General features: G+C 38.4%; 1 pseudogene; it reads right to left on the bottom strand.

The window, feature by feature from the left end:
- Window positions 1-7,987: 7,987 nt before the first annotated feature.
- On the bottom strand, window positions 7,988-8,396 carry LOC134484188 (sulfiredoxin-1-like; annotated as a pseudogene).
- Window positions 8,397-15,692: the final 7,296 nt, after the last annotated feature.

Raw genomic sequence — 15,692 nt, forward strand, 5'->3', positions numbered from 1 at the left:
CCTTGTGGTCTTTCAGTTTCCTAAACCATTCTTGTTACCATACATGTTCTTTGTATTTGCAGCAGTCAGGGGAACATCTGTAGTACATAGTGATTAACATAGGCCTAATTTCTGTCATTTATTCACTATTATCCTTCTGTGAGAAAAAGTAAAACACAGAATGTTAAAGATGTTGTAGTACTTTCTCCTTTCTGTCTTTACTAAAATATTTCCAGTAATAGTCCTGGGCAATGATTTTAAGAGCAATGACAATGCCTGACTCTTAACAATGTTGAAAAATTTTAAGATATGTTGTGGCAGTAGCTGAAAATGTTTAATGAATGTAAATGTACTTTTCTTTGGAAACTAATGCCATTATATATATACATTTTAAAAATTATGCTTATATTAGAAAACATTTATAACTAAAATTCTTTCTTTAAATAATAAATAAATAAATAAATAAATAAATAAATAAATAAATAAATAAATAAACTACTGATGATACTTTCTTAAATTATCCCCAGGTTTTTTTATCACTAATTATCAGGACTGAAACTTGTAAAATGGCTGTAATTAATCTGTGAATGAAATATTTTTATCTAATTTTACAGTTCTGTAATGATCTAACATTAACACTTAGAAAATTACAAAATTTCTTTATGGGTAACAGAATGCATATCATCTCCCATTATTGTAACAATGTGAATATTGTGAAATTGTGCACGTCTTTACGGTTGCATCATTTGATTTGTTAAACTCGTATTCATCCTTTGAGACAATACAGCAGTTTTTGCAGGTCCAGAAATGGTCTTGTATTTAAATGTTCTTCCTAGAATATAATCCCATCTGGTTTTTGTAGTTTACACAAAGCATTAGTTCATTTCCAAAGGTTCAAATCTTCTAATTCTAAAGGTTAAATTCACACAGAGAGAAGCACAGTGGGATTAGAATTCCTATTTTAGAAATGCATGTCCTTCTGCCTAAGAACATGACCTGCTATCTAGGCATTACCTGGCTGCCACAGCATCACACTGGCACTTTATTTCTTTACAAACTTGTTCCCTCCTTTTATGTTGATGTGATAGCACAAAAAGATGAGCAACACCCTGGAGTAGAATGAAGACATCTGGAGCTTGTGGTAAGGGAGATTTTGAATATAAAGTCCTGTATATTATTCCCTTTACACTTTGCTCTTTTCAAAATTGTCCGTAAACCTACTGAATGGACACAAATAGAGTAGTAATATTTCCCAAATATTCTGGGGGTAAATTCAATTTTAAATGTATCTTCTTATTGTCAACTCATGAGTCTAGCTATGGATTTTAAAATAAGATTTTAGGCTTATGAAACCAAAATTAAATAATCAAAATAATAGTAATTAAGAAATGAGAATTCTCTATGCAATTTTAAATAAAACATTTATGTAGATATGAAAAAAAACCACATCAGTGTAAATCAGTTAAAATGTGCCAGATTTCCTACTAAAGAAAATAAAGCAATTTAAATATGTTTGAAATCAGTTTTGTCTGTGAATAATGAACACAGGGGCCAAGTTAAAAATGATGATTTTTGTCATAGGCCAATATGGCTAAGATCAGGTGAAAAAAGACACTAGTGAGGATATGGAGAAAGAGGAACATGCTTCTGTTGCTACTGGTATTGCAAGCAGGTACAACCACCCTGGAAATAAGTCTAGCAGTTCCTCAGAAAATTGGACATTGAACTACCTGAGGACCCAGCTATACAACTCCTAGGCATATACCCAAAAGATGCCCCAACATATAACAAGGATACATACTCCACTATGTTCATAGCAGACATATTTATAATAGCCAGAAATTGGAAAGAACCCAGATGTCTTTCAACAGAGGAATGGATACTGAAAATGTGGTACATCTACACAATGGAGTACTACTCCGCTATCAAAAACAATGACTTCATGAAATTCATAGGCAAATGGATAGAACTAGAAAATATCATCCTGAGTTGGGTAACTCAATCACAAAAGAATAAACATAATATCTACAGAGACAGAGTGAAATTAACAAAAGTTATGAAACAAATTAATTTAAGATATATCCATAGAATATTTTACCCTACAGCAAAAATATATACCTTATCAGCATCTCATGATATCTTCTCCATAATTGACAATATGACAAAAAAACAAGCCTCAACAGATGCAAGAAAATTGAAATAATTCCTCGCATTCTATCAGATCACTATAAATTAATGCTGGACTTCAAAAACACAAAAACAACAGAAATTCCACATACTCATGGAAACTATATGACTCTCTACTCAATGATAACTTGGTCATGAAGAACATAGTGAAAGAAATTAATGTCTTTTAAGAATTTAACTAAAATGAAGGTACAGCATACCCAAAATTATGGAATACAATAAAAGATTAAAATTTATAGCACTAAGTGCCTTCAAAAAGAAATTGGGGAGATCCTACACAAGCAACTAAACACTACACATGAATGTTTGAGAACAAAAGGAAGCAAACATACCCAAGAGAAATAGACAGCAGCAAATAATTAAATACAGGGGTAAAGTCAAACAATTAGAAATGAAGAGAAGGATAAAAAGAATCAACAAAATTAGGAGCAACATGATACATAAACCCTTAGCCAAAGTAATTAAAGGGAAAAGATACAGTATCCACATTAATAAAATCAGAGATCAAAAGGGAAACATAACAACAGAAATGGAAATTTTTTTTTAAATGTGAGATTGTACGATAAATGAATATATTTAACAAATTGCAAAATCTAGATGAAATGTATCGTTTTCTAGACAGATACTGCCTACTAAAGTTATATCAAGAACAGGTAAACTATATAAACACTCACAGCTCCCCTAAGGAAATAGGAGCAGTCATTAAAATCTCCTAACCAATAAAAGCCCAGGTCCTAAGCCACTACCAAATGACTATACATGGACTGACCCTGGGCTCCAACCTCATAGGTAGCAATGAATAGCCTAGTAAGAGCACCAGTGGAAGGGGAAGCCCTTGGTCCTGCCAAAACTGAACCCCCCCCCGCAGTGAACATGATTGTTGGGGGGAGGGTGGTAATAGGGGGAGGATGGGGAGGGGAACACCCATATAGAAGGGGAGGAGGAGGGGTTAGGGGGATGTTGGCCCAGAAACCAGGAAGGGGAATAACAATCGAAATGTAAATAAGAAATACTCAAGTTAATAAAGATGGAAAAAACAAAAAAGCCCAGGTTCATATGGTTATAGTGTAGAATTCCACCAGTACTCTAACAAAGGCCTAAAACTAATAATTTTCAAACTATTTCACAAAATAGACAGAGAAGAAACACCACCTATGTCAAATTATGAAGTCACATTTTACTCTGGCACAAAGATGCAACAAAGAAAAAGAACTTCAGACAAATTTTGCTTATGAATGTCAATGAAAACTACTAAATAAAATTCTTGCAAACTAAATCCAAGAACAGATCAAAAGGATCATTCACCACAATGAAATAGGCTTCATCTCAAGGATGCAAGGATGTTTCAATATAAGGAAATACATCAATGTAATCCAATATATAAACAAACTGAAAAAAATAATTACATGATCATCTCATTAGATGCAGAAAAAGCCTTCGACTATTACAACCCTTCATGTTAAAAGTATTAGAGAGATCAGGAATTCAAAGCACACACTTAAACATAATAAAAGCAATATGCAGCAAACCAACATCCAGCATCATATTAAATGGAGAAAAACTTGAAGCAATCCAACTAAAATCAGGGATAAGACAAGTCATCACACCTTTTCCCTATTTATTCAGTATAGTACTCAAAGTTCTAACTAGAGCAATCAGACAAAATAGGAGGTAAAAGGGATAAAAATTGCGAAGGAAAAGCAATGTATCACTGCAGGTGATTTAGTTGTATACATAAACAACCCCAACAATTCTACCAGAGAATTGCTATAGTTGACAAAAACTTCAGCAAAGTGGTTGGCTATAAAATTAACTCAAACAAATCACTAGCCTTTCTTTATACAAAGGATAAAAGACATAGAACAAATTAGGAAACAAAACCCTGCCCAATAGTCACAAATATTATAAAATATTTTGGTGTAACTCTAACCAAGCAAGTAAAAGATTCATATGACAAAAATTTCATTCTCTGAAGAAAGAAATTTGGACAGATTTCAGAAATGGAAAAGGTCTCCCATGTTCATCAATCCATAGGATAAAAATAGGAATAAATGGACATCTTATCAAAGACAACCTACAGATTCAATGCATTGCCAATAAAATTCCAACTCAATTCTGCCCAGACAAGAAAAGAGTAATTCTAAACTTCATATAGAATATGAAAAAAATCCAGGATAGTGAAAATAATTCTCAACAATAAAAGATCTTCTAGGAGAATCACCATCCCTGACCTAAATCTGTTCTATAGAGCAATAGTGATTAAAAACCACATGGTATTGGTTCATAGACAGACACGTCAATCAAGGGAATAGAATTGAAGATCTAGAAAAAAATCAACGAAGCCACAACTATCCAATGGGGGAAAAAGCAGCTTCAACATATAGTGTTTGTCTAACAGGCAGTCTGCATGTAGAATAATGCAAATTGATCCATGTTTATCACCTTGTGAAAAGGTCAAGTCCATGTGGATCAATGACTTCCACATAAAACCAGATACAATCAACATAAGAGAAGAAATGTGAGAAATTTCTTTGAACACATTAGCGCAAGGGAAAATTTTCTGAACATAACACCAATAGCAACCAACAGCTTTGGAAAGGATCTTCAAAAGTCTACACCCAATAGGGGCTAATATCCAAAATACACAAAATATTCAAGAAATTAGACTCCAGAAAACCTATAGTCCAATTAAAAAAATGGGATATAGAACCAAACGTAGAATTCTCAACTGAGGAACCTTGAATGGCCAAGAAGCACTTAAAGAAAGGTTTCAACATTCTTAGTCATCAGGGAAGGCAAATCAAAACAATCCTAAGATTCCAACTTATACCATTCATAATGTCAAAGATCAAAAACTTAGGCAAAAGAAGGTGCTGGCAGGGGTGTAGAGAAAGAGGAATACTCCTCCATTGCTAGTGAGATTGCAAACAAGTACAACCATTCTGGAAATCAATATGGTTGTTCCTCTGAAATTTTTAAATATTTTTTACTGGATGTTTCTTTATCTACATTTCAAATGTCATTCCCTTTCCCAGTTTCCTGTCCATAATCCCCGTAGATTCTCCTCCTCCCCTTCTTCCATAAGGGTGTTCCCCTCCCCATCTATCCCACACTACCACCGCCCAAGACATCCCCCTGCACCTTGGCAGGACCAAGGGCTTCTCCCTCCACTGGTGTCCAACAAGGCCATCCTCTGCTACATATGCAGTTGGAGCCATGGTTCAGTCTTTGGGTAGCGGCTTAGTTTCTGGAAGCACTGAATGATTGGTATTTTTGTTCTTATGAGGTTGCAAGCCCCTTAAGCTCTTTCAATTCTTTCTAATTCCTGCAACAGGGGTCCTATTCTCAGTTCAATGATTTGCTGCTAGCATTCCCCTCTGTATTTGACATGCTCTGGCTGTGTCTCTCAGGAAAGATCTATATCTGGTTCCTGTCAGCTTGTACTTCTTAGCTTCATCAGTCTTATCTAGTTTTGATTATATATATATATATATATATATATATTATAGATAGATAGATAGATAGATAGATAGATAGATAGATAGATAGATAGATAGATAGATGTGGGGCAGGCTCAGAATGGCCATTCCTTCAGTCTCTACTCTAAACTTTGCCTCCATATCACATGCTATGGATATTTTTATCCCCTCCCCAACTTTTGTGTGTGTATGTGTGTGTGTGTTTTAATTAAATAAACTTTTATTTTAGAATGACTTTAGATTCACAGAAAAGTTGCAGAGACTAAAGGGTTCCCATATATTCTTCATCCAGCCCACCCCAGAGATGTGATTACAAACTGGAAGGTAACTAAGACCTAGAGAGTATGAGTCCTGGTTGACCTGCTAAAGTGCTTTCTCTCCCTGTTCACTGTTTGGTCCTAAGAATCAATCCAGCACCACAATGCACTGTATTCCTCTCAATCTCATTCTTTGGGACACTCAGTGGGTGGTGAAACTGGTGTCCTCACTATTGAGCTGGGAAGACAGAGGCTTGAAAATGACAAGTGACTAAGGTCTCTGTGTGGCGTAGCAAGTGCCACCTCACCAGGCTCCTTCCATCACCTCATGTACTCTGGTTTTGTGGAAGCCCCTCTGAATACCCCATTATCCACCTCATTCTGCTTGTGAGTCATCCTTGGAGTGGGGTACTCAGCTCTAGAAGACACCATGCCACGACTTCTTCTAGTTTTTAAGAACCTTACTTAAAGGCTGACTTGGCCTTTGTGTGCTTATCGATAAACTTGTAAACGGGGGTGCTTGTGTGTGGGAGTGAGAAATTCTGTCTCTTGCCCACCAAGATTCATCTGTGATGAAAGATAGCCTAATGCCCTTTATAGTTCCTCCCACTGAGAGCTAGGTCCACTTGCACCCCTGAAATCTAAGGAATGAACTGACCAGCAGAGACACAGTCCTAGCACTGGGGCTGAAGAAACCTTGTCACCTTTAAAAATATGTACCTGGACTATAGTAGTACAACCACACTCAGGAGGCGGTAGAGGCAGATCTCTGAGTTCAAGGTTAGCCTGGTTCTGTAGAGTGAGTTCCAGGATAGTCAGAGCTACACAGAAAAACCCAGTGTCTCAAAAAGAAAAAAAAAAGGGGGGGGGGGGTTCTTTTCTCACATGTGTAATGTCTGTGTCCACAGAGGCTAAAAGAGGGTATCAGGTATCTGGAACAGGGATGACAGTTTTATGAATCACCACGTAAGTGCTCTTATCAGCTGAGCCACTGCCCCAGGTTCTGCTTAGTCACTACTACTCTCCCTTGGAACTCTAAGGCCATCATGAAAATAAGCCTGCTCTGACCTGCTAGAGGGGCAACAAGGTTAACCAAGCCAATGCAACCAACACTTGCTACAATGGCTAGGTGATCCCAGCCTAACCACCCTAGCTGAAGTGACAATTGACTATGCACCCATGAGCAGAAACAGGCCACACTAGTAGAGCTGCTCAAAGGAGCTTAGCTAACCCACAGATTCATTGGTGCATGAATACTTGTTTAGCTGGTGAGTTCAGGGATGGCTTGTTTCATAGCAAAGGCTACCTCCCTCTCCTGCTAATGGGATCCTAACTGTGTTGCAGGGGACATAGGGCCTGTTCCAGGATTCCAGGGAATGAACAAGGCAGTCACACTCAGCTGTGACAGTGTTTCCTAATGTCTGCTTTCTTTGCAGCTGTGAGTGGCATTGGTCGCCAGCTCAGACCAAGGTGACTATGTTCAAACCTCTGAACAAGGTTTTCCTTTCTGACAGAAGTTGGTCCATTGGGTTTCTTTCTCAACAGACATGATTTCTAGAAACACAGCAACCATCTTGTGACTACAAAGTAAGGAACAATGAGATTACTGAGAGGAAGCCCTGCCCTCACCGAGTGTTGACAGAATACTCTGTTAGATATAATACTGTGTTAGTCACCTGCTCCAGGATTCAGGCTATGTGGATAACAAGTGTCTCTCACTTAAGCCATGGTGACCTAGGTTTTCCTTTACTTCCTAGTACTTAGTTCATGTAGTGATAGGATATCATAAAGAGTAAAATGGAGAGTCCTTGTCTCTGAGTCCATCTTTCTTACTTCCTCCTCTTGGTACTCCTTTAGGGTCAAGGCCATGATATCTTTTCATAGATTGAAGAACTGAACACCCTCATTCTTGGGATCTAGTCCCTGGGGGTAGTGCAGAGGCACCAAGAGGCAGACAGCTCTCCTTAAGTATAAAAAGAACATATTCCTTCTATAACTTCTGCCCACTGGGGGCTGCAGGTGTCTTCTGAACACCAGGAAGTGGTGCCGGTATGAAGAAGGTGGGAGATGGGTATCAGGTGGTTGCTACTGCAAATCTGCTGTGGATGCACCCAGGTACATCCTCGGGTCTGAAAGGGTAGACGTCACAGGCTTGGCAGGAATGGTCTCTCTCTGTAGCTGCTGATAGGGTGCACAGCAGTGGCAGCACCCAAATGAATAGTAGTAGTCACCAACTTGGGCCGCTTTGATCCAGAGGACGTCAATGGGGGACACACTGTCAGGGTCCTCCAGGATCCGGGCCACGAGGCTCTGCAACTTGGCCGGGTCCAGCACCGACAGCAGCAGCCCGATGAGCACAGCGATTGGCACATTGTGCAGTGTCAATGCAGCCAGAGTGGATGCTGCCTCCCTGTGCACCACTGGGTCCCTGTCCATCGGGTGCCCCAGGCCCTGCACCCGCCCTCTGGAAAGCTTCACACACGCATAGCCCCATACTGCTTCTTGTTCCCCCTTTTAACAAGGGGTGAAACATCACACTTTGGTCATCCTTCTTCTTGAGATTCACGTGGTCTGTGGATTACATCTAGGTTAATTCGAGCTTTTGGGCTAATATACACTTATGAGTGAGTGCATACCATGTATGTTTTCTGTGATTGGGTTATCTCACTCAGGATGATATTTTCTAGTTCAATCCATTTGTCTATGAATTTCATGAAGTCAATGTTTTTGATAGCTGAGCTGTGCTCCATTGTGTAGATGTACCATATTTTCTGAATTCATTCCTCTGTTGAAGGACATCTGGGTTCTTACCAGCTTCTGGCTATTATAAATAAGGCTGCTATGAACATAGTGGAACATGTGTCCTTGTTGTATGTTGGAGAATCTTTTGGATATATGCCCAGGAGAAGTATAGCTGGGTCCTCAGGTAGTGGAATTTTGTATTTTCTGAGGAACCTCCAGACTGATTTTCACAGAGGTTGTAGCAGTTTGCAATTCCACAAATTGGAGGAGTGTTCCTCTTTTCTCCACATTCTCGCCAGCATCTGCTCTCACCTGAGATTTTAATCTTAGCCATTCTGACAGGTGTGACATTGAATTTCCGGGTTGTTTTGATTCGCATTTCCCTGATCACTAAGGATGTTGAACATTTCTTTAGGTGCTTCTCAGCCATTCAATATTCCTCATCTGCGAAGTCTTTGTTTAACTCTGTACCCCCTTTTTAATAGGGTTATTTGGCTCTCAGGAGTCTAATGTCCTGAGTTCTTTGTATATTTTGGATATTAGCCCTCTATCATATGTAGGATTTGTAAAGACCTTTTCCCAATCTTTTGGTTGCCATTTTGTCCTAAAGACATTGTCCTTTGCCTTACAGGAAGCTTTGCAGTTCTATGAGGTACCGTTTGTTGATTCTTGATCTTAGAGCATAAGCCATTGGTGTTCTCTTCAGGAAATTTTCTCCAGTGCCCATGTGTTCAAGACTCTTCCCAACTATTTCTTCTATTAGTTTGAGTATATCTGGTTTGATGTGGAGGTCCTTGATCAACTTGGATTTAAGCTTCGTACAGGGTGATAAGAATGGTTTGATTTGCATTCTTCTACATGCTGACCTCCAGTTGAAGCAGCACCATTTGCTGAAACTTCTATCTTTTTCATTTGATGGTTTTAGCTTCTTTGTCAAAGATCAAGTGACCATAGGTGTGTGGGTTCATTTCTGGGTCTTCAATTCTATTCCACTGGTCTATCTGTCTGTCTCTGTACCAATACCATGCAGTTTTTATCACTACTGCTCTTTAATACTGCTTGAGTTCAGGGATAGTGATTCCCCAGAAGTTTTTCTTATTGTTGAGTATAGTTTTTGCTATGCTGCATTTTTTGTTATACCAAATGAATTTGAAAATTGCTCTTTCTATCTCTGTGAAGAATTGGGTTGGAATTTTGATGGGGATTCTATTTTATCTGTAGATTGCTTTGGGCAAAATGGCCATCGTTACTATATTAATCCTAACTATCCATGAGCTTAGGAGATCTTTCCATCTTCTGAGATCTTTAATTTCTTTCTTCAGAGCCTTGAAGTTCTTGTCATATAGATCTTTCACTTGTTCGGTTAAAGTCACACTGAGGTATTTTGTATTATTTAGGACAATTGTGAAGGGTATCATTCCCTAATTTCTTTCTCAGTCTGTTTATCATTTTAATAGAGGAAGGTTACTGATTTGTTTCAGTTAATTTTATACCCAGCCACTTTGCTGAAGTTCTTTGTCAGGTTTAGTAGTTATCTGGTTGAACTTTTGGAGTCACTTATGTATACTATCATATCATCTGCAAATAGTGATATTTTTACTTCTTCCTTTCCATTTTGTATCCCTTTGCCCTCCTTTCATTATCTGATTGTTCTGGCTAGGACTGTAGTGAATAAGTATGGAGAGAGTGGGCAGACTTGTCTAGTCCCTGATTTTAGTAGTATTGCTTCAAGTTTCTTTTCATTTATTGTGATGTTAGCTACTCGTTTGTTGTATATGGCTTTTACTATGTTTAGATATGGGCCTTTAATTCCTGTTCTTTCCAGGACTTTTATCGTGAAAGGATGTTGAATTTTGTCAAATGCTTTCTCAGAATCTAATGAAATCATCATTTGTTTTTTATCTTTGAGTTTGTTTATATAGTGGATTATGTTGATGGATTTACATACATTGAACCATCCCTGCATCCCGGAGGAGAAGCCTACTAGATTTTAAATATTATTACCTGACAACCCAGCTTTTCCTCTCCTCGGAATATACCATAAGATGCTCCAACATATAAGAAACACATGTGCTCCACTATATTTATATAGCAGCCTTATTTATAATTGCCAGAATTTGGAAACAACCCAGATGTCCATCAACAGAAGAGTGGATACAGAGCATGTGCTTCATTTAAACAATGGAATAGTACTCAGCTATTTAAAAACAAAGACTCAAGAATTTTGCAGGCAAATCTATGGAACTAGAAAATAACATCCTAAGTGAAGTAACCCAATCACAAAAAAATACAAGGGGTGTGCATGCACTGATGAGTGAATATTAGCCAAAAAGTTCAGAGTACCCATGATACTATTCACAGACCATCTAAAGCTTAACAAGATGGAATGCCCAAGTATGGATGCTTTAATCCCACTTAGAAGGGGCAAAAATAATCACAAGAAGCAGAGGAAGGGAGGAACCTGTGTGAGAAATGGGAGGGGGAGGAAGTAGGGTGGGCAGGATCAGGGAATGTGGCAGACAGGAGGGGAGTCCTGAGGGCCAGGAGAATTATTAGAAATATGCAGCAGTGTAGGTTATGGGATAGGATGGGGGGGACCATAAGTCTCAGATACCATAGATGTGAGAGGCACCCAGGACACAATGGGGATAACCTTACCTGAAATGCCCAATTGTGTTGAGATGAAACATAAAGAGACCAGATCTAGTAGATAGAAATGGCCCCAAGTTGGGGGATGAGACCACCCACCCATCTCAAAAATTTTCCCCAGAATTGTTTATTACTATATGATATGCAGAGACAAAATTGGAGCAGAGACTGAAGGAAAGGCCACCCAGAGTCCACTATAACCAAAGATCAATCTTATGTCCAGGCACTACACCCCAACACTATTGTTGATGCCATGTTGTTCTTACAGGAAGGAGCCTAGCATGGCAGTCCTCTGAGAGGCTGTACCAGCACCTGAAAAAGACAGATGCAAATACTAACAGCCAACAATTAGACTGTACTCATGGACCCCTATGGAAAAATTAGGAGAAGGACTGAAGGAGCTGAATGGGGAGTAGGGTGGCATGCTTGTGGAGGAGGCATCAGGAATGGGGACAGCATGTGAAATGTAAATTTATAAAGTAATAAATAAAAATGAAAATACATAGAATGAAATATATATTCTTATGCAATGTATTAGCATATGTTATGTATATAATTTATTTTATAAGTACATTAATTTATCATTAAATATATGTTTATACCTATTTTAATTTAATTATATATAAAATATAATGTATATATTTAATAAAAAAATTAGGACATGAATTTCTAAGTGAACAAGGAAGTATTTGGGATGATTTAGAGGCAAAAAGGGGAATCAACACTCAGTATCCAAATCCCATAGGGGAGATAGCTGGACTCTCAGAAGTGAGGACAATTCTGAGAGTTCAGACAACAATACTTCTGCTCACTGTCTTGGTGCAAGAGGAACCAGCCTAGAGCCCTCTGGACAAAGAGACCTAGGAGCAGTCAGGGAGTAGATCCTTCTGGTCTCTGCCTTTGCCCAGAGCTGAATGACAGTTGCTAGCAGCTCTGACATACCTGAGAGAAGATATAAGACCAACTCTTCTGCTCCAAGTGACCTACCTGGAGCCCTCAGGTCACACAAACCCAGAAGCAGTCTGGGACAGAACCCTTCCAGTTTCTGCCTGTGCCTGGAGCTGACCCAGTCCCACAGTTCTCTGTACCCAAATCCTCTGGGGAAGAGAGCTGGATTCTCAGAAGTACAGACAGTCCTGAGAGCTCAGGGGAGAACACCACTTCTGCTCACATTCCTCACCCAAGATGAACCTGCCTGTAGCCCTTTGGACACAGGAAAGTATGAGCAGTCAGGGAGAGGATACTTCCAGGCTCTGCCTGCATCCAGAGCTGAAAGCCAGTCTAAGAGCACTGACATACCCGAGAGTGGAGGTAATACCAACTCTTCTGCTCTGAGTGACCTGCCTGGAGCCCTGAGGACCCACAAACTGAGGAGGAGTCTGGGACATTACCCTCCCAGTTTCTGCCTGCTCCCTGAGCTGACACAGTCCTATAACTTTCTGCACACAGATCCTGCTGGTTGAAAGCCAGTCTTCAGGAGTACTATCACACAGGATGACAGCAGGATCCAGCCACTGTCAGAAGCAGCAAGACCAGCTAGCACTAGAGATAACCAGATGGTGAGAGGCAAGCACAGGAAACTAAGGAACAGAAACCAAGAGTACTTGGCATCATCAGAGCCCAATTCTCCCATCAAAGCAAATACTGGATATCCAAACACACTGAAAAAGCAAGATTTGGATTTAAAATCATATCTCATGGTGATGACAGAGGACTTTCAGAAGGACATAAATAACCCCCTTAAAGAAATACAGGACAGCATATGTAAAAAAGTAGAAATTCTTAAAGAAGAAACACAAACATTTCTTAAAGAGTTACATGAAAAACACAACCAAACAGGTGAAGGAAATGAACAAAAGAATCCAGGATCTAAAAATGGAAATAGAAACAATAAAGAAATCACAAAGGAGACAAAATCTGAAGATACAAAACTTAGGAAAGAGAGCAGGAAACACAGACACAAGTATCACAAGACAATACAAGAGACAGAAGAGTTAATCTCAGGGGCAGAAGATACTATAGAAAACGTTGACAAAATTGTCAACGAAAGTGTAAAATGCAAAAAGCTCCTAACCCACAACATCCAGGAAATGCTGGACACCACAAGAAGATCAAACCTAAGGATAATAAGTATAGAAGAAACCGTAGATTCCCAAAAAAGGGGCCAGTAAATATCTTCAACAAAATTATAGAAGAAAACTTCCCTAGCCTAAAGATAGACATGCACATTAAACATACAAGAAGCCTGTAGAACTCCAAATAGATCGGACAAGAAAAGAAACTCCTCCCATCACATAATAGTCAAAACACCAAAAACACAAAACAAAGAAAGAATATTAAAGCAGTAAGGGAAAAAGGTCAAGTAACATATAAAGGCAGACCTATCAGAATTATACCAGACTTCTCACCAGAGTCTATAAAAGTCACAAGATCCTGGGTAGATGTCATACAGACCCTAAGAAAGCACAAATGCCAGACGGAGCTACTATATCTAGCAAAACTCTCAATTAACATACAAAAACCAAGATATTCCATTACAAAATCAAATTTACACAAGATCTTTCTACAAAGCCAACTCTCAAAAGGATCGTAGTTCGAAAACTCCAACACCAGGAGGGAAATTACACCCGAGAAAAAGCAAGAAAGCAATTTTCTTGGAACAAAACCAGAGAAAGAGAGCCACACATAAATAATTATACCTGAAACAACAAAAATAACAGGAAACAACAATCACTATTCCTTAATATCTCTTAACATCAATGGATTCAATTCCCCAATAAAAAGAACTAGACCTAAAGACTGGATTTGTAAGGAAGACCCAGCATTTTGCTGCAGACAGGCAACTCTTCTCAGTGACAAAGACAGATACTTCCTCAGAGTCAAAGGCTGGAAAACAATTTCACAAGCAAATGTTCCCAAGAAAAAAGCTGGAGTAGGCATTCTAATATTGAATAAAATCAACTTCAACCAAAAGTTATCAAAAAAAGATAAAGAAGGACACCTCATATTTATCAAACGAAAAATCCACCAAGATGAACTCTCAATCCTGAATATCTGTGCTCTAAATTTCAGGACACATACATTCATAAAAGAAACTTTGCTTAAGTTCAAAGCACACATTACACCTAACACATTAATAGTGGGAGATTCAACATTCTACTCTCATCAATGGACAGATCATGGAAATGGAAACCAAACACAGACACAGAGAAACTAACAAGTTATGAAACAAATGGATTTAACAAACATCTATGGACTATTTCATCCTAAAACACAATAATATACTTTCTTCTCAGCACCTCATGGTACCTTCTCCAACACTGACCACAAGAAAGGTCACAAAACAGGCCTCAACAAGTACAAGAAGATTGAAATAATCCCACACATCCTAACAGATCACAATGACCTAAGACTGGTCTTCAATAACAACAAAAATGACAGAAAGCCCCCATACACATGGAAGGAGAACAATGCTCTACTCAATGATAACTTAGTCAAGAAAGAAATGAAAGACTTTTTAGACTTAAATGAAAATGAAGGCACAACATACCCAGACTTATGGGACACAATGAAAATAGTGCTAAGAGGAAGAGTCATAGCTCTGAGTGCCTACAAAAAGAAATTGGAGAGAGCATACATTAGCAGTGTGACAACACACCTAGAAGCTCTAGAATAAAAAGAAGCAAATATACCCCAGAGGAGAAGAAGGCAGGAAATAATTAAATTCAGGGCTGAAATTAACCAACTAGAAACAAGAACTATAGAAAGAATCAACAAAGCAAGGAGCTGATTCTTTGAGAAAATCAACAAAATAGATAAACCATTAGCCAGACTCACCAAAGGGCACAGAGTGAGTATTGAGATTAACAAAATCAGAAAGGAAAAGGGAAATAACAACAGAATCTGATGAAATTCAAAAAAATCATCAGATCCTATTTGAAAAGCATATACTTCATAAACCTGGAAAATCTGGAGGAAATGGAAAATTTTCTAGACAGATACCAGGTAAAAAATTAAATCAGGATCAGATAAACCATTTAAATAGTCCTATAATTCCTAAAGATTTAGAAACAGTTATTAAAAGTCTGACAACCAAAAATTTCCATAACCAGGTGGGTTTAATGCAGAATTCTATCAGACCTTCATAGGAGACCTAATAGCAATACTTTCCAAACTATTCCACAAAACAGAAACAGAAGGAACACTACACAATTCCTTCTTTGATTCACAATTAAACTTATACCTAAACTGCACAAAGACTCAACAGAGAAAACTTCAGACCAATTCCCCTTATTAATATTGAGACAAAAATGCTCCATAACATTCTTGCAAACTTAATTCACAAACACATCACAATGATCATCCAACATGAACAAGTAGGCTTCATCCCAGGGATGCA

Source organism: Rattus norvegicus, chromosome X (genome assembly GCF_021556685.1).
Source record: "Rattus norvegicus strain SHRSP/BbbUtx chromosome X, alternate assembly SHRSP_T2T, whole genome shotgun sequence".
NCBI classification, from domain to species: domain Eukaryota; kingdom Metazoa; phylum Chordata; class Mammalia; order Rodentia; family Muridae; genus Rattus; species Rattus norvegicus.